Here is a 17,464-nt window from a genome sequence, read left to right on the forward strand (position 1 = left end):
AACGCATATTGCCTACATTCTAATTTAATGTAGAGTTTCATCGACTAAGTTGACTTGGAGGCTAGGTTTCTAAGGTGCAAGAAGAGTTGAAGAATTGGTGAGTCCTCATAGCTTCAACGACAAACCCATCTATCCTTTATGTCATTTATTTATGTTTTAGACTTTGTATGGGCTGCTGCATCCTAAGAGTCTCATTCAAGAATTATGTTAGATGGTTTGAGACAAAGGATTAGTAAAGACTTCCACTTATGAAATATGACTTCGATTGTAAAAGTTTTAAATTTTCCCGTAGTTTTTTTCTATTACCTATGTTATGATGCTAAGGGCTTGTATGAGACCCCTTCGGGGTCAAGTACGCCATGCTACGTCTAGGGTGTACCCCTGGGTCGTAACAAACTTGGTAATAACATCACAAGGTTTAGAATGGTCCTAGGATTGTCTCAAACCACGTCTAGTAGAGTCTTGTTCATAAATGTGAAGCGCGTCACTTTTATGAATATGAGGCTATTGGATGCTTAGGAAATCTTACTTCTTCATTCTCTTAGTCATGCCAAAGAAGTTTATCTCTAGTAGGTCCTTCTCCTAATGTTTTCCCTATTGGTTTTTTCAGGTTATGAAAAATACTAGGGCTAATGCTAGGAGGGATGAGGAAGACAGTGGAGAGCAAGAGGTTCCTCTCCAAGTTCCACCCCAAGCTCCACCCCAAGCTCCTCCTCAAGCTCCAAATGACCCTCCAATTCAGAATGCCACTCTAGCAGAATTTAGGGTTCTATGCTATTCTTGGTGTAATGACCCATAAAATGAATAGGTGAAACTAGAGCCTAACGACTTTGTGTTTGAGTTGTTGTGAGGTTTGAGGGTGTAAAATGTTGTCCCGAGATATGGTTGAGGGGTTAAGGGGTTAAACGTCAAGGTACGACTCCCCAAGGACCACCCTAGGGATCCTTGAGGAGGACCCTAAAATCTAACCCCCAAGACCCAAAAGAAACAAAACCTACCCAAAATTGTTATGACCTACGGAAAGCGACCTACGCCCCGTAGGTCCATCCACGCCCCATGGATGGCCTCCGTAGGTCAATTACCCAAAATGTGAGTTGCAGCCATGGACCACGAGATGACAGCACGGTCCGTAGACCCACCCATGGTCCGTAGGTGGCGTCTCGTGAGTGACCACTGTGTTGCTGTCCAAAGTCGGCCTAGTGGTGGGGTAGTTTAGTAAATTCATTTTAAGTGTAGTTTAGTTGGGGGAAGGTTTTAATTGGTTATTTAAAGTATTTTAAGGGTTTTTAAAGTATTAAACTTTATTCTTTACTCATTATTTCAAAACACCCGAAAGATAGAAACCTCCCCTCCAAAAGTTCTCTCTCTAGAAACCTCCATTGGAGGTGAAGGATTCAAGCTTCCAAGGTCAAGACTTCACGTTTTTCAAGGGATTTTCGTGGAGTTATTCCATAGAAGGTATGGTAGTCTTCATCCTTGAATTAGTTTCTTTCAAGGAACCAATTTCAAAGTTGATTTCAAGTCTCCAATGTTTCCCCAAAAACCCTACTTTTCAATCTTGGCGTGGGTTCGATTCTAAACGATTTTCAAAGGCTTTATTACATTGAAGTATGACTGAATTGTGGATTTAAAGATGAAAATACGATGATTTCTTCCTTGAACCCATGATTTCCCCCAAATTCTTAAGTTGTGAATTAAGATTGGGAATTGGTTGATCATACAATATGTTGAATTGTTGATGTTCATGTTGAATTAGTTATTAAACCATGTCAATTTACTTATCTATTGTAGTATCTTGGATATATTGGTTGATGTTGGTTCTTAGCCTTGGAAGGCAATTTTATGAGGGATCTATGTATGATTATGATGTGAAGTATATGTGTGTGATCTCAATGAATGCATTATGATCATGTTTAGATTGGAATAGTGTTAGTATTGCAAGCTTATGAATGATGATGATATATGTGAAAGGTTATTCTAACATACACACACACTTGAATGAAGAATGAATTGCATTTTCTATGATTATGTTAATGAGGATGGGCTGATTGAAAGGCTATTTTCAATTGTACTCTAATGAATGATAATGAGATGTTGTGAAAGGACTTTCTCACAATATGGGGATTCTTAGGTGAAAGGCTATTCTCATCCTTGAATCTATGAGCTATCTATTGAATGAATGTTAGGTTTGGGATGTATACTCATCCATGATATAAGGCGGAGTATCTAGTAACAATCTCTTATCCCATAATAATGAACTAATGTAATGAATGTTAAATATTCCGTGGGGAATAATGCTAAGCACCGAGAGGATATGGCTTGAGATGGGTGCTCATCTGTGAGTTAAGGCGGGGTATCTAATAGCAATCTCTTGAGATGGGTGCTCATCCGTGAGTTGAGGTGGGGTATCTAGTAGCAATCTCCCTTTCCCTTAAACTATGTGCCCACATAGGTCTAGCTAGTGGATCCACCAAAGCTAAAAACAATGGTCCTACCTTAGGCAAGTAGGAATCCCTTATCTGGTGAGGGTGACACCGGGATTCCATGAAATTCTCACATGGTCTATGTAGGTTAAAGCTTATCCCCAAAAAGAATGTTAATGAACTATGGCTTCTCAAGAATGCACTACTTAGTGTGGGTAGTATGGGATGCCATCCATGCATTGCACAAGTAGGCTTTTGAGAGGGGTTGTGGTGTGTTCCTTTATAATGTTAAGTGTAATGAATGTGCTCTTATGATGATTTTAATGAGATTGTTGTCTTAATGTGTAATGAATGAAGGTGTTCTTAATGAAGCTAAAGAAGATTGTTGATTTATGAATTTAATGTAATGATGCATGCTATACTTGGATTGTATTATGAGTTAGTTCCTTGTCATGACTTAATGAATATGAATGTGCCTTGTCTACCCTGGATTCAAAGGACTACTAAGTGTGAGTAGTAGTATGGGATGCTACTCATACATTGCACAAGTATGACTTAGAGTTGCCCCTAGGTGATGGTCCTAATGTGTTGATATGACTTATGGAATATTTATGTCTCTTATGTATGAGTATTTTGTAATGATGGAAAGGATGAATGGTAAGTTCACTTTTGGTGGCCTTAAGTAGTATCTAGTATGGATGGTGGTATGGGACGCTATTCATACATTGCACAAGGTATGGCTTGGGGTTACTTGAGATGAAAGCTTAAGGTAATGAAATGTCTTATACGTTGATTATGTTCTATTGTGGTTAAATGACTTGTATGTTGGTTTTGTGTGTATATTATGCCTCTTATACTTATATTCATGGAGTTTTTTTAAAATGACATATATCATGAATTTCAAATAAAATGTCCGTTTTAAGTATGGTTTTTGCATGGCTGTCATAATTAGTACTTAATTGTGCTAATCCATATTTTCTTTACCTTTATGAAGTGTAGGGATTGGTACTTGGTTTGTCTCTCTCTAGTTCAAGGGCTTGGATCGAGATTCCTCCATGGCTAAGTGGTATGTCCTCATAGATCGAGGACAAGTGTTTAGATGTTTCTTTTCTTTCATGTAATAGACAATTATTAGTCTTTCGATGGTAAAGGGTCGTGTCCCTAGTTTAGTTTTCAAGATGTTGTTTTAGATTGCCATGTGAGACAATAGACTTCCGCTACTTTTGAATGTTTTAAATGAGTATTTTGATTGTATGGTTTTAAAAAAAGTTTTAATTCCGTACCATTTTCCTTATATCGAATGTTATGAATGCTATGAGGCTTGTATGAAACTTTTTGGAATCTTGTATGCCTTGTCACTTTCGGGGTATAGACTCGAGTCGTGACAAACATGGTATCAGAGCATAAGGTTATGGGAATGTTTTTTAGGATTGATGTCCCACAAGCCACACCTAGTAGAGTCTTGTTCTTCGGTGTGAGTCGTGACACATCTATGAGCGAGAGGCTATAGGACGGTAGGAAGTTACATTTCTTTCATTACTCTTGAAGTTGTGCCTTAGAGTTTAGCTCTTTAAGTATCCTTTTTCCTAATCCTTCTCTTGTGTTTATAGGATATGAATACAAGAAGGACGCCCGCAAGAAGAGTGGAAGAGGAGATTGTGAATGAAGGAGTTCCTCCCCAAGGTCCTCATGGCAATCAAGTTCAGGTTGATGCTCCAGCCATGACCAATGAAGAGATTAGGTCGGCTTTTCTAACCTTAGCCCAAGCCATGACGGCCCAAGTTAATAGAGGTGTGGGGCCTAGAGTGAATTCTATTGAGAGTACTATGGCTTCTAGGTTAAGGGATTTTTCTAGGATGAATCCCCCTCCCCCCCCCCCCCCGAGTTTCCAGGTTCCAAAGTGGAAGAAGATCCTTAAAGGTTTGTTGATGAGGTTTGAAAAATACTTAGTGCCATGGAGGTGTCTTCGGAGAAGAAGGCAAAATTATCTGCCTATCAATTAAAAGATGTAGCTCAAATTTGGTATGAGCAATGGAAGGGTGAGAGGCCAACAGGAGCAGGTCACATAAATTGGGAGGTGTTCAAAGAAGCTTTCCTTGATAGGTTTTTCCCCCTAGAATTGAGGGAACAAAAGTTGGTAGAATTCATGAACCTTTGTCTAGGGGGTATGAGTGTGAAGGAGTATTCTCTTAAGTTCACCCAACTATATATCCAAATATGCTCCAACCTTAGGGGCAAATTCGAGGGCTAGAATGAATAAGTTTGTGATGGGGGTGTCCGGTTTGGTTGAAGAAGAATGTCGTACGACAATTCTCCATCATGACATGGATATTTCAAGGCTCATGGTATATACTCAACAAATTGAGGAGATGAAACTTAAGAAAATGAATTAGGAGGCAAAAAGATTTAGGCCCGATGAACGAAGTCAACCAAGGTTCAAAAAGAGGTTCTACAACCAAGATTCCCCTATGGTCAACTATGATAGGGTGTCTAACCCTAAATCTCAAGGAGAGAATGGAAGTGGTTCTTCTGTTGAAAGATCAATTTGTGCCAAGTGTGGGAAGCAACATTTAGGTAAGTGCCTTGCTGGCACGGATGGGTGCTTTGGGTGTGGAAAGAAGGGTCATAAGATGAGATATTTCCCAACACTCACGGCAAAAGAAAGAGAGACCAAACAAGCCTCTCTTGATGGCCCAAATCCTAATGCTCCATTTCTAGGTGCTTCAAGTTAACAAGGACAAAGGAGTTAATCCGGATAAAGGCACCGGTAAGTGATAGTTCCTTATAGATTGTGAATGTTACATTGAGGTTCCTATGTTGTGTTCATGTTAACCTTAGTTGGTTTTACTCCTAAGTGGGGGATAGTATGTTGAATAGTAAGGTTGTGGAGAGTTTTGATATCCTTGTCTCTTTCCTTCTATTCCTATTCAAGCTTGAGACCAAGAGTTCCTTGTAGCTTGTTTCATGATTTGGAGTCATGTGTGAATATGTGTTTCCATGGTCTCCTTATGTTATGCATATTCTTAATGAGTTTATGTTTAAATGAGAAAATGTGTTTTTATGAATTATGTTCCTCATGTTGATATCCATTTAGTATGAGTTGTCTATATGCTTCATGAGGTTAATTGTTGAACATGCCTAAATATGCTTTTATGAAGAAATTGTATAATGTGCTTAATTATGTTATGGTGAGCATGATTTGAGTTGGAGAAGTTAATTCCTCCAATGAAATGAGAAATGTTGAAGTTATGATGCATAATGAGTTTGTAGATGTAGTTCCTACTTTCTTGTGTTGCATTGAGCTTATTGATGTGGAGTTGAGATTTCTCCTAGTTTTGTGCATTATTTACGATGTTGCATGCATGATGAGCTGCTAATCTCGAGTCGTTAACCTCTTAATGTGTTTAAAGTGTCATTCAAGGACGAATGTTCCCAAGTGGGGGATAATGTAACGACCCGTAAAATGAATAGGTGAAACTAGAGCCTAACAACTTTGTGTTTGAGTTGTTGTGATATTTGACGGTGTAAAATGTTGTCCCAAGCTATGGTTGAGGGGTTTAAGGGTTAAACGTCAATGTACGACTCCCCAAGGACCACCCTAAGGGTCCTTGAGGAGGACCCTAAAGCCTAACCCTCAAGAAACCAAAACTACCCAAAATTGTTATGACCTACGGAAGGGGACCTACAGCCCGTAGGTCCATCCATACCCCGTGGATGGCCTCCATAGGTCAAGCCACCAAAATGTGAGTTGTAGTCATGGACCACGAGATGACAGCACAGTCCGTGGGTGGGGTCTCGTTAGTGACCACTATGTTGTTGTCCAAAGTCGGCCAAGTGGTGGGGTAGTTTAGTAAATTCATTTTAAGTGTAGTTTGGGGGACGGTGTCAATTGGTTATTTAAAGTATTTTAAGGTTTTTTAAAGTATTAAACTCTATTTTCAACTCATTATTTCAAAACACTACAAAGAAAGAAACCTCCCCTCTAAAAGTTCTCTCTCTAGAAACATCCATTGGAGGTGAAGGATTCAAACTTCCAAGGTCAAGACTTCAAGTTTTTCAAGGGATTTTCATGGAGTTCTTCCATACAAGGTATGGTAGTCTTCATCCTTGAATTATTTTCTTTCAAGGAGCCAATTTCAAAGTTGAATTCAAGTCTCCAATGTTTCCCCAAAAACCCTAGTTTCCAATCTTGGCATGGGTTCGATTCTAAACGATTTTCAAAGGCTTTATTGCATTGAATTATGACTGAATTGTGGATATAAAAATGAATTAAGATGATTTCTTCCTTGAACCCATGTTTTTCCCCAAATGCTTAAGTTGTGAATTGAGATTGGGAATTGGTTGATTATGTAGGTATGTTGAATTCTTGATGTATATATTGAATTAGTTATTGAATCATGTCAATTTCCTTATCAATTGTAGTATCTTGGATTTATGGGTTGATGTTGGTTTTTAGCCTTGGAAGACAATTTTATGAGGGATCTATGTATGATTATGATGTGAAGTATATGTGTGTGATCTCAATGAATGCATTATGATCATGTTTAGAATGGAATTGTGTTAGTATTGAAAGCTTATGAATGATGATGATATATGTGAAAGGTTATTCTAACCTACACACACTTAAATGAAGAATGATTGAAGTTTTCTATGATTATGTTAATGATGATGTGTTGATTGAAAGGCTATTCTCAATTTTACTCTAATGAATGATAATGACATGTTGTGAAAGGACTTTCTCACAATATGGGTATTCTTAGGTGAAAGGCTATTCTCATCTTTGAATCTATGAGCTATCCAATGAATGAATGTTTGGTTTGGGATGGATACTCATCCATGAGTTGAGGCGGAGTATCTAGTTACAATCTCTTATCCTATAATAATGAACTAATGTAATGAATGTTAAGTATTCCATGGGGAATAATGGTAAGAACCGAGATGATATGTCTTGAGATGGGTGCTCATCTGTGAGTTAAGGCGGGGTATCTAGTATCAATATCCCTATCCCTTAAACTATGTGCGCACATAGGTCTAGCTAGTGGATCCGCCTAAGTTAAAAATAATGGCCCTACCTTAGGCAAGTAGGAATCATTTATCTGGTGAGGGTGACACCGAAATTCCATGAATTGCTTACATGGTCTATGTCGGTTCAGGCTTACCCCCACAAAGAATGTTAATGAACTATGGCTTCTCAAGAATGCACTACTTAGTGTGGGTGATTGTATGGAATGCCATCCATGCATTGCACAAGTAGGCTTTTGAGAGGGGTTGTGATGTGTTCCTTTATAATGTTAAGTGTAATGAAAATGTTCTTATGATGCTGTTAATGAGAATGTTGGCTTAATGTCTAATGAATGAAGGTGTTCTTAATGAAGCTAATGCATAATGTTGACTTATGAATTTAATGTAATGATGCATGTTATAGTTGGATTGTATTATGAGTTACTTCCTTGCCATGACTTAATGAATATGAATGTGCCTTGTCTATGGTGGCTTCAAAGGACTACTTAGTGTGAGTAGTAGTATGGGATGCTACTCATACATTGCATATGTATGACTTAGAGTTGCCCTAGGTGATGGTCCTAATGTGTTGATATGACTTATGAAATGTTTATGTCTGTTATGTAGAGTATTGTGTAAAGATGGAAAGGATGAATGGTAAGTTCACCTTTGGAGGCCTTAAGTGGTATCTAGTGTGGATGGTGGTATGGGATGCTATTCATACATTTCACAAGGTATGGCTTGGGGTTACTTGAGATGAAAGCTTAAGGTAATGAAATGTCTTATACGTTGATTATGTTCTAATATGGTTAAATGACTTGTATGTTGATTATGTGTGTATATTATGCCTCTTATGCTTATATTCATGAAGTTTTCTCAAAATGGCATAAATCATGACTTTCAAATAAAATGTTTGTTTTAAGCATGGTTTTTGCATGGCTATCATACTTAGTACTTAATTGTGCTAACCCATATTGTCTTTACCTTTATGAAGTCTAGGGATTTGTACTCAATTTGACTCTCTCTAGTTCAAGGGCTTGGATTGAGATTCCTCCAAGGCTAAGTGGTGTGTCCTCATAGATCGAGGACAAGTGTTTAGATATTTCTTTTCTTCCATGTCATAAACAATTGTTAGTCTTTCGATTGTAAAGGGTCGTGTCCCTACTTTAGTTTTCAAGATGTTGGTTTAGATGGCCATGAGACAATAGACTTCCACTACTTTCGAATGTGTTAAATGAGTATTTTGATTGTATGATTTTAAAGAAAGATTTAATTCCGCACTATATTCCTTATATCGTATGTTATGAATGCTATGAGGCTTGTATGAGACTTTTCGAAGTCTTGTACGACGTGTCACTTCCGGGGTATAGGCTCGGGTCGTGATAGTTGGCTCAAGCCTTGACGGCGCAAGCCAATAGAGAGGTGGTAGCTCCGGCAAACCAATTAAGGGGGATGGGTGCTTCTAGAATAAGGGAGTTTTTGAGGATGAACCCTCTAGAGTTTAGTGGCTCCAAGGTGGAAGAAGATCCAAATGGGTTCATAGAAGAGGTTTATAAGACACTTGCTATAATGGGGGTGATTTCTATAGAGAAAGTGGAACTAGCCACTTATCAATTGAAAGATGTTGCCCAAATTTGGTATGAACAATGGAAAGATAGTAGGCCGGTAGAGGTCGGGTCCTATACATTGGGATATGTTTAAGGAGGAATTTCTAAATAGGTTCTTCCCCCGGGAGTTGAGGGAGGCCAAGTTGAAAGAGTTCATCAACCTTATCCAAGGTACTATGAGTGTTAAGGAGTATGCCTTGAAATTCACTCTTTTGTCTAAGTATGCTTCATCCATAGTGTCAAATCCGAGAGATAAGATGAATAGGTTTTTGTCGGGTGTGTCTGACACGGTAGCCAAAGAATGTCGTACAACAATGCTTGTTTATAATATGGATATCTCACACCTCATGATTCATGCCGAACAAATGGAAGAAGAAAAACTTAAGGAAGAAAGATCTAGGGAGAAAAAGAGGTCTAGGGTGGATGGTGATAAAGCTTTTTATGATGAATCCGATCGACATGGTCATTCTAGGAATCGACAAAAGTTTTCTGGACAAGGCTTTTCTAATGCTCCAAAGCAAAAGGGTAAGAGGGTATCTACCCCTACGCCACAAGGGATAAGATATGAGTCCCTATGGACCTCTTGTGCTGGGTGTGGTAAGAGGCATGAGGGTACATTTTTGGCCGATAGAAAGGGTTGCTATAGTTGTGGTAAGAGTGGCCACATAATGAAAGATTGCCCTAAGGCTAAGGTTACAAGAAGAGAGGGTAAGAAAGTTGCCTCTAGCAGTGGAGATGTGGAGCCTCAAAAGAAGAATAGGTTTTATACTCTCCAATCTAGAGAAGATCAAGAGTGATCTCCTCATGTCCCTTCCGGTATGTGCTTTATGCTTTAGTAAATTTCCGGATTTATTTTTTGTTGTGACTTGTTATGTTGGACTTTGAAGTTGTTTTTAGCATCTATGATGTTTAGAAAAGTTTGTGTAGGCTTACTCCCAAGGGGGAGATAGTGGGCGTACCTAGTAGGGTTATTGTATGCTTTATGTGTTGCCATGATCTCCTTATATGCATGTTCATGAAAATGCTTAGGTCTTGTTAGAAATGACTTATTTGCATTATTTCCTCATGTTGTCATGCATTTGAGTAAGATTTGCATATAGACTTCATGAATTGATTATAAGCATGCCTTAGTTGTCGGAGTTGAAAGGTTCCTCCTAGAATAAATGCTTTATGAGAAGAAATTTGCATTTAGGCTCCTCCTTGAAAATGTGTGTGTTGAGAATGTTTTAGCTAGGAGATGTTAGTTCCTCCTTGAAAATGAGTGGATATAGATTTTCATGCATTTTGGGGTGGTAGAAGTAGTTCCTATTCCATTGTGTGCATTTTATGTGTTTAGCTTGTGATTGAAGTTCTCTTCCTTGGTTAGGTGCATTAGAAATAATGCATGCATGATGGGCTGTTAGCTTAGAGTTTTGACTTTAAGAAGTGTTTAGAATCCTCATTCGAAGACGAATGATCCCAAGGGGGAGATATTGTAAAGCCCAGGAAACTAGCAAGTTGAACTAGTGAGTTCTAGAGACTTTCGTAAGAGTTTGGGAGTGTTGTATGAGGATTAAAAGTCATAAAAGAATTTCCCGTAGAATGAGGGTTTTAGGGGTTAAACATCCGGGTACGACCCCCCAAGGACCACCCAAGGGGTCCTTGAGGAGGACCTCAAAATAGCCCAAAAAGCTGTCAAAAAAATGTCACCTACGTTTCGCCACGTACTGGCCGTAGGTGGACCCACATCCCGTAGGTGGGGGTCGTGGGTCAAGGCCTGTTAAGGCCTGCAAGATGAATCCACCTACGAGTTTCCATCATGGGCAGTAGACCCATCCACGGTCCGTGGAGGGGTGGGCGTAGGTCAACATAGTTTTTGGACTTTTCGTTTTTAGTTATGTGTTTAGGGGTTAAGTTAGTAACTAGTTAGGGTTTAGGGAGGTCGGTTAGTTAGTTAAATAACCACCTATGAATACCTAATACGACCCTAAAATAATTCATTTAACTCATTCATCTAAGACCCCAAAATACTACTCCAAAAATACCTCTCTAGAAGTGAAGAAGAAGAAGAAGAAGAAGAAGAAGAAGAAGAAGAAGAAGAGGAAGAGGAAGAGGAAGAGGAAGAGGAAGAGGAAGAAGAGGAAGAAGAGGAAGAAGAGGGCAGAAGAAGAAGAAGGAAATAGGGCAGAAACTAGGGTCGAAATTCACCATTGAAGCAAGCTTTCTTTAGGGCTTTGAGTTGAGGTATGTTTAGCTTATTCATCTATGGGTTCTTTCACCCGAGCCCCCATAGTTTCCTCCAATTGTGAAGTCAAAAACCCATTCTAGTTAGGGTTGTGCTTGGATTGTGGATAGGGTTTGGGTATGATTCCAATCTAGTGGATAATACCTAATTATGATTTTATTAGCATGTAATTGTGATATTATGACGAATTCATGTGATTTCTATTGTAAACCCTAACCTAAATTGATGAATGTGATAATTGTAGGTTTATGCCATGAGAGGCAAAATTAAAGGTTCAAAGGTGATCTTCCTGAATCAATACCATGTATAGTAATTGATCAAAGATAGGATCATATAATAATGAATTGAACTAGACTTTATTGAATATGAATGATCTTGAATTGTAAAGATGAAATTGAACCTCTATGATGATTTATGACTTGAATCACTTAGTAGTAAAGAATGTAATTTAATAGCTTTTTATTTAGACATGAATGAAGTTCAGCTTGAAAGTAGAGCTTGTAGCCATCAATGTTAGGACTTTGGGGGTAAAGCCAATATTATGTGATTGTGTTGTGTATTGTTTCTCTCTTACACTCTTAGGCATGAATTTGCAAGGAGATCCAAAGGTTCTCCCACATAGAAGGATTCTAGGTTGGCTTAATAACCTAAAATGAATCAAAGCATGTTAGACTAGAATAGCTTGAAGTTGTGATGTATGATCCCTTCATGTATAGCTTGGCTTAGTAGGATAAGACCAAGGTTGTTAGCTTAGGATGGAGGATATATACTCTCCTAAGGTATAGCTTGACTTGGCATTGTATAATGCATTTCATGGTAGCAAGAGTTAGGAGTAGTCATGGTAGCCTAGGATTGAGGATTTATACTCTCCTATGGGTAGCTTGAACTAGCATTGTTAGGATGCGTTCATGGTAGCATGACTTAGTTTGGCCAAGACCATTTCATGGTAGCTTTAGGATTGAGTTCTTATACTCTCCTAAGGGTAGCTTGACTTTGCATTGTAAGATGCATTTCAAGGGTAGCTTGAGTTAGGTTAGTCATGGTAGCTTGGGATTGAGGACTCATACTCTCTTAAGGATAGCTTAGGATTGAGAATCATACTCTCCTAAGGATAGCTTGCATTTGTATCATAATATACTTGTAAGGGTAGCATGACTTAGTTTGTCTAGGACTATTTCGTGGTAGCTAGGATAGGACACTTATACCTTTCCTAGAGTAGCTTGGACTTGCACGATAGTGTGTCTTCCAAGGTAGTTAGCTTAGCTCAACCTAGTTATGTTAGTAATATGACAACATGGTCTAGCCTATTAGGGGGTTATTTCTTGGTAGCCTTGAATAGAGGGAAATAGAATAGAGGGACTAGTCCCCAACTAGTGAACATTCATGGTAGTCTAAAGGAGTACTTAGTGTGGGTAGTAGTATGGGATGCTATCCATACATTGCACAAGTATGACTTAAGGCTAGGTATGATGGGTTCCCACACATAGTAAGACTTAGCTTGGGCTGTTTCTATAGTTGCCTTCCAAGATATGATTGACTAAAGGTGATAGTTCCCTTGTCTACATGTAGTAAGGCAATAGTAAGACCAAAGGAGTGTGAATATGACTATGATGACTTCAAGGTTATACTTAGTGTGAAGGGTAGTAACAGACCTGAATAGTCCACAAATTGGATTCATTTAGGGCTGTATTTTGATAGAAATAGTGTCCTCGAATGCTTATTTTGTCTCAATATCTGATGAAAACTTTTAGGTTTCAGGAACTTGATGTTTTAGTGGAAGCATGTACATTTCGGCGCAAAAGGGAACAAAAAGGCTGAAAAGAACGAAGAACCTGAAGCTCGAGCATCGCCAAGCACACTTTGAAAATCTCCAAGCACACTTGGCGAATCGCCGAAGGGATTTACTCCGCCATTTGTTCTAGTACGCGATGCCCTGAAGGAGAAGGATCAAAAAGGCGATAAAAGGAGCAGTCAGCGCTTCGTCGAATAGTTCTGAAAAGCAGTACTATACCTCCCAATGGTCTAGAATGTGAAGATGCGGAAGGCAAGCACGAAACGACGATGAGACAGACGAAGAGCGAATCACTAAATTCATTAGGCGATATCGACTAACTTCACTGAAAGATCCGCCAACACTATTTTCCAAAGTCTATAAATACTGAAGTTTGTATTAATTTTAGGGAGTCAAACTTTTATTTTAATTTCCATAATAGAATAGTACTTTTTGGATATTTTTCTCTCAAGTTTGGAGAGGGTTTTTGGGAAACTTGAAGAAATAAGGATTTCATCTTTCTCAAGTTGGAAGTGGGTCTTCTCCATTCTTCTTCCTTTGCTTAAATTAAGGTTTAATTTATTATACCCATTTGATTTTACTATCATTTTAGGTTTATTTTGTTATTTCTTGATGTGTGACTAAAAAACCACATTCTTGGGGTGTGATTTAGCAAATATGTGTTGATATTATTGTTGGGTCTTGCTTGCTAATAGGTTAGATGTATTTTAATGGTGATTTCACATAGTGGTTGTGGTTTAATCTAAAGGGTTTGTAGTTGCAAATACAAAGCCACCCATGTGTTTTCGGCTTGCCCGAGAGGGAGGGTGCGAAACCAAGACCACTAGACTGATAGCCTAAGGAGTGGGTCGACATGAGGTTCTGCCCCGAGAGGGGTGAGTCCTAGTCCCCATATCCTAACACTCAGCTCGAGAGAGTGAGTGGGGTAAGGTGTAGGCTGGTCTTCATGCTTCAAATGGGTGTCCGAGAAGAATGCATTTGAAACGGGGTAAGTTGCCCGAGAGGGAACTTATTTCCATTTAAAGCTTAGGCTAGTCACTATTATCTTACAATTTTTCTTTCAAAAGCATGTACCCAACTACTTATCTCAACTTGTATTGCGGTCACACCCCAAGAACATGTCCCCTTACTTGATTTTATTGTTAATTTTTGCTATTTTTTCTGCTTGTGACAAAAATCCCAAATCGATACTTGACACTTTTGTGTCTCCCCTTTAATTTACTATGTTTTTAATCGTTAATGTCTTTAGCTACGACTAGTTAGAGCTTAGTTTTATTTTTCTATCATTTCTCAAAACCACTCCCTTTGGACACGACCCTAACCTTTAGTTGGGTTACTATACTATCAACGATCATAGACACTCATACCGTAGGTTAGTGTCATTAGTCACGATAAGCATCAAAATGGCGCCGCTGCCGGGGATTGGTGTTATTTGAGAATTTTTAGATTAGTAGAATTTTTGTTCTTCTGATTTGTAGTTTACTAATTTTACATTTAGTTTTGTTCTTCATTGAGTTGTCCATTAAGATGAGCATGGCTGAGCAATGTAGTGGCAATTTGGTTGAAATGAGCCGAGGAGTCCAAAAGGACCTCACACTGACTGCACTGGCATCTCAACTATACGACTTGGCCACCAAAATCTCAGAGGTGGAAGTCCAATGCAACAATAAGGGGAGGTATATACCCCCTCATGAGCAGAGGAAGTCTAGAAATTGGGAGAAAAATCATGTCGAGGACACACTTCAAATCATTCTCCAAAAGATTACCGATCAAGATCGGTGTTGGAAGAAATGAAGGAGAATGTTGAAGTGTTGAATCAAATGATTGGATCTCACTCTAGATCAATCCAGCTGATCAGGTTATTCCTGAGTTTTGCAGTACCTCATCTCGACCTAAATGACATATTGGGGTCAACTAGTGACATTGGGGCAAACCCCAATAACGGAGAGTGAGACAGAGCTTCCGTCGTGCCACGATGTAAAATAAGGCGCTTCCTGGGAGGCAACCCAAGGTTTTACTGCTTTTAATTCGTCTGTTCGAATAATGGTGTGCTGATTTTGTAGGGTAAAATGAGAAAGGTGTTGAGAAGTGCAAGTTGGTGAGACAATGACCCAGTGGGTAAGTCGCCGAATCTATCGGCGACTCCGACTTAATCCACCGTTGGGACCCCAAAATAAGAGATGTCCTGTAAAACTCGGCGAGGTAAGTATACATTCAGCGCGTTGCCAATTTTATCGGCGATAAGACTAACGTCACCGAATGACATAGAACTGAACGGTTATGTAAAGGCAGAAAGTCAAAATGTTTGAAGCTCTCACTTTCCCTCTTCTCAAACTCCTCAAAATCACACCAAAGGTACTTTTTATTAAATTTTTACCTTTCCATTAGTATTTCAATTGGTAAATAGTGCTTGGGGTTGGATCTCTTTGCTGCCTAGCATTTCAAAAAGAATTTGATCGGCATTAAAGGGTAGCCCATAAAACCCCGATTTATCTTAAAAGTTTTTGCACTCTTTTGCAATTGTAGTATCAGGATGACGTGTGTTGGGCCTCTCTGATAGAAATAAGTTGATATGCTATGAGTAATTTGAGCTTAATTTCCTGAAATATTTTAATAGTCGAATGCCTTGTTGTTTGTGCATTAATTTGATTGAGTTTGTACTGGGTGTTGCTTGATTGTCGTTATATTGGTGGGGTAAAACCTAAATGGACCAAATTAGTGCTAAACAACAAAGATTACTCAACAAAAGAATGGGTGACGACATTCTTAAAGGTGATCGTATGTAAATGGCCAAAATTTGGCAAGACCGGAAGAAGTCTGAGTATTCTGTGATGATGGGAAGTATGGGTCTTTTGTGAATTTCGTGTATGCATGCTTTGATTTTGTTTCCAAGGTTTGTAAGGTCGATTCTAAGAAGTGGGTTGAAAAGTAGGCACGTTAAATCAGTCGGCGAGCTGGGTCGAGCTCGCCAAATGATTCGACGGTTCGCCTACTGGTCTTAGATCACCCTTTACTCATGTCCATAGTACTGAAGGATCTGTAACTCTCGACGGACACATCCGTGGTCATCGAAGGTAGTCGGCGACTCGCCAATAGGACTTTAGACCGACCTTTGCATGCTCCCTTTACCCTCTTTCACTGCATCTTTTGGTGGACAACTTCGTCATCGTCGAAAGTAGTCGGCGTCTCACCACTTAGACTCTTTCATCACTTATTTTCCTAGATTTCAAGCTTATCCCTTCGGCGAGTTCGACCTAGCTCGCTAAAAGAGATTTGGTGATTCACCGACTAATCGATGAACCTTTCTGCTTCAGATTTTCTGTGTTTTAGTATGATTGTTCTTCTGACTAGTCATAAAATTTAGCAGATATGGTACGCACAAACCTAAATGCACTACCGCAGAAAAAGGCAACATGAGTTTGAGACACCCTTTTTGAACGGCTGAACTTGAGTTTGTTTGAGGACAAGCAAAAGTTTAAGTTGGGGCTATTGATGAGTCCACAAATTGGACTTATATAGGGCTGTATTTTGATAGAAATAGTGTCCTCGAATACTTATTTTGTCTCAATAGTTGATGAAAACTCTTAAGTTTCAGGTATTTGAAGTTTTAATGGAAGCATGGACACTTAGGCGCAAAAAGGAACAAAAAGGCTGGAAAGAACAAAAAAGATTAAGCCCGAGCAACGCCAAGCACACTTAGCGAATCGCCGAAGGGATTTACTCCGCCATTTGTTCCAGTACGCGAAGCACTGAAGGAGAAGGATCAAAATGGTGATAAAGGAGAAGTCAGAGCTTTGCCAAATGGTTCTGCGAAGCAGTACTATACTCCCCAATGGTCCAAAACCTAAATATGCGGAAGACAAGTACGAAACGGCGATGAGACAGACGAAGGGCGAAACTCTGAAGTCATTAGGCGATATCGACTAACCTCGCCGAAAGATCCGCCAGCGCTATTTTATGAAGTCTATAAATACTGAACTTATTATTAATTTTAGGGAGTAGAACTTTTATTTTAATTTCCATAATAGAATAGTACTTTTTGGATATTTTTCTCTCAAGTTTGGAGAGGGTTTTTGGGAGATTTGAAGAAAGAAGGATTTCATCTTCCTCAAGTTGGAAGTGGGTCTTCTCCATTCTTCTTCCTTTACTTAAATTAAGGTTTAATTTCTTATACCCATTTTATTTTACAATCATTTTAGGTGTATTTTTTTATTTCTTGATGTGTGGCTAAAAACGCCCATCCTTGAGGTGTGATTTAGCAAATATGTGTTGATATTATTGTTGGGTCTTGCTTGCTGATAGGTTAGATGTACTTTAATGGTGATCTAACCTAGTGGTTGTGGTTTAATTTAATGGGTTTGTAGTTGCAAATACAAAACCACCCATGTGTTTTCGGCTTGCCCGAGAGGGAGGTCGC

At 39.0% G+C, this 17,464-nt stretch overlaps 1 pseudogene; it reads left to right on the plus strand.

Annotated features, from left to right (window-relative positions):
• The first annotated feature begins 9,396 nt into the window (after window positions 1–9,396).
• The window catches only part of LOC102584234 (filament-like plant protein), an 18,255-nt pseudogene continuing 10,187 nt past the window's right edge, over window positions 9,397–17,464 (plus strand).

This window comes from Solanum tuberosum, unplaced genomic scaffold (genome assembly GCF_000226075.1).
Source record: "Solanum tuberosum cultivar DM 1-3 516 R44 unplaced genomic scaffold, SolTub_3.0 scf00389, whole genome shotgun sequence".
Taxonomy (NCBI): domain Eukaryota; kingdom Viridiplantae; phylum Streptophyta; class Magnoliopsida; order Solanales; family Solanaceae; genus Solanum; species Solanum tuberosum.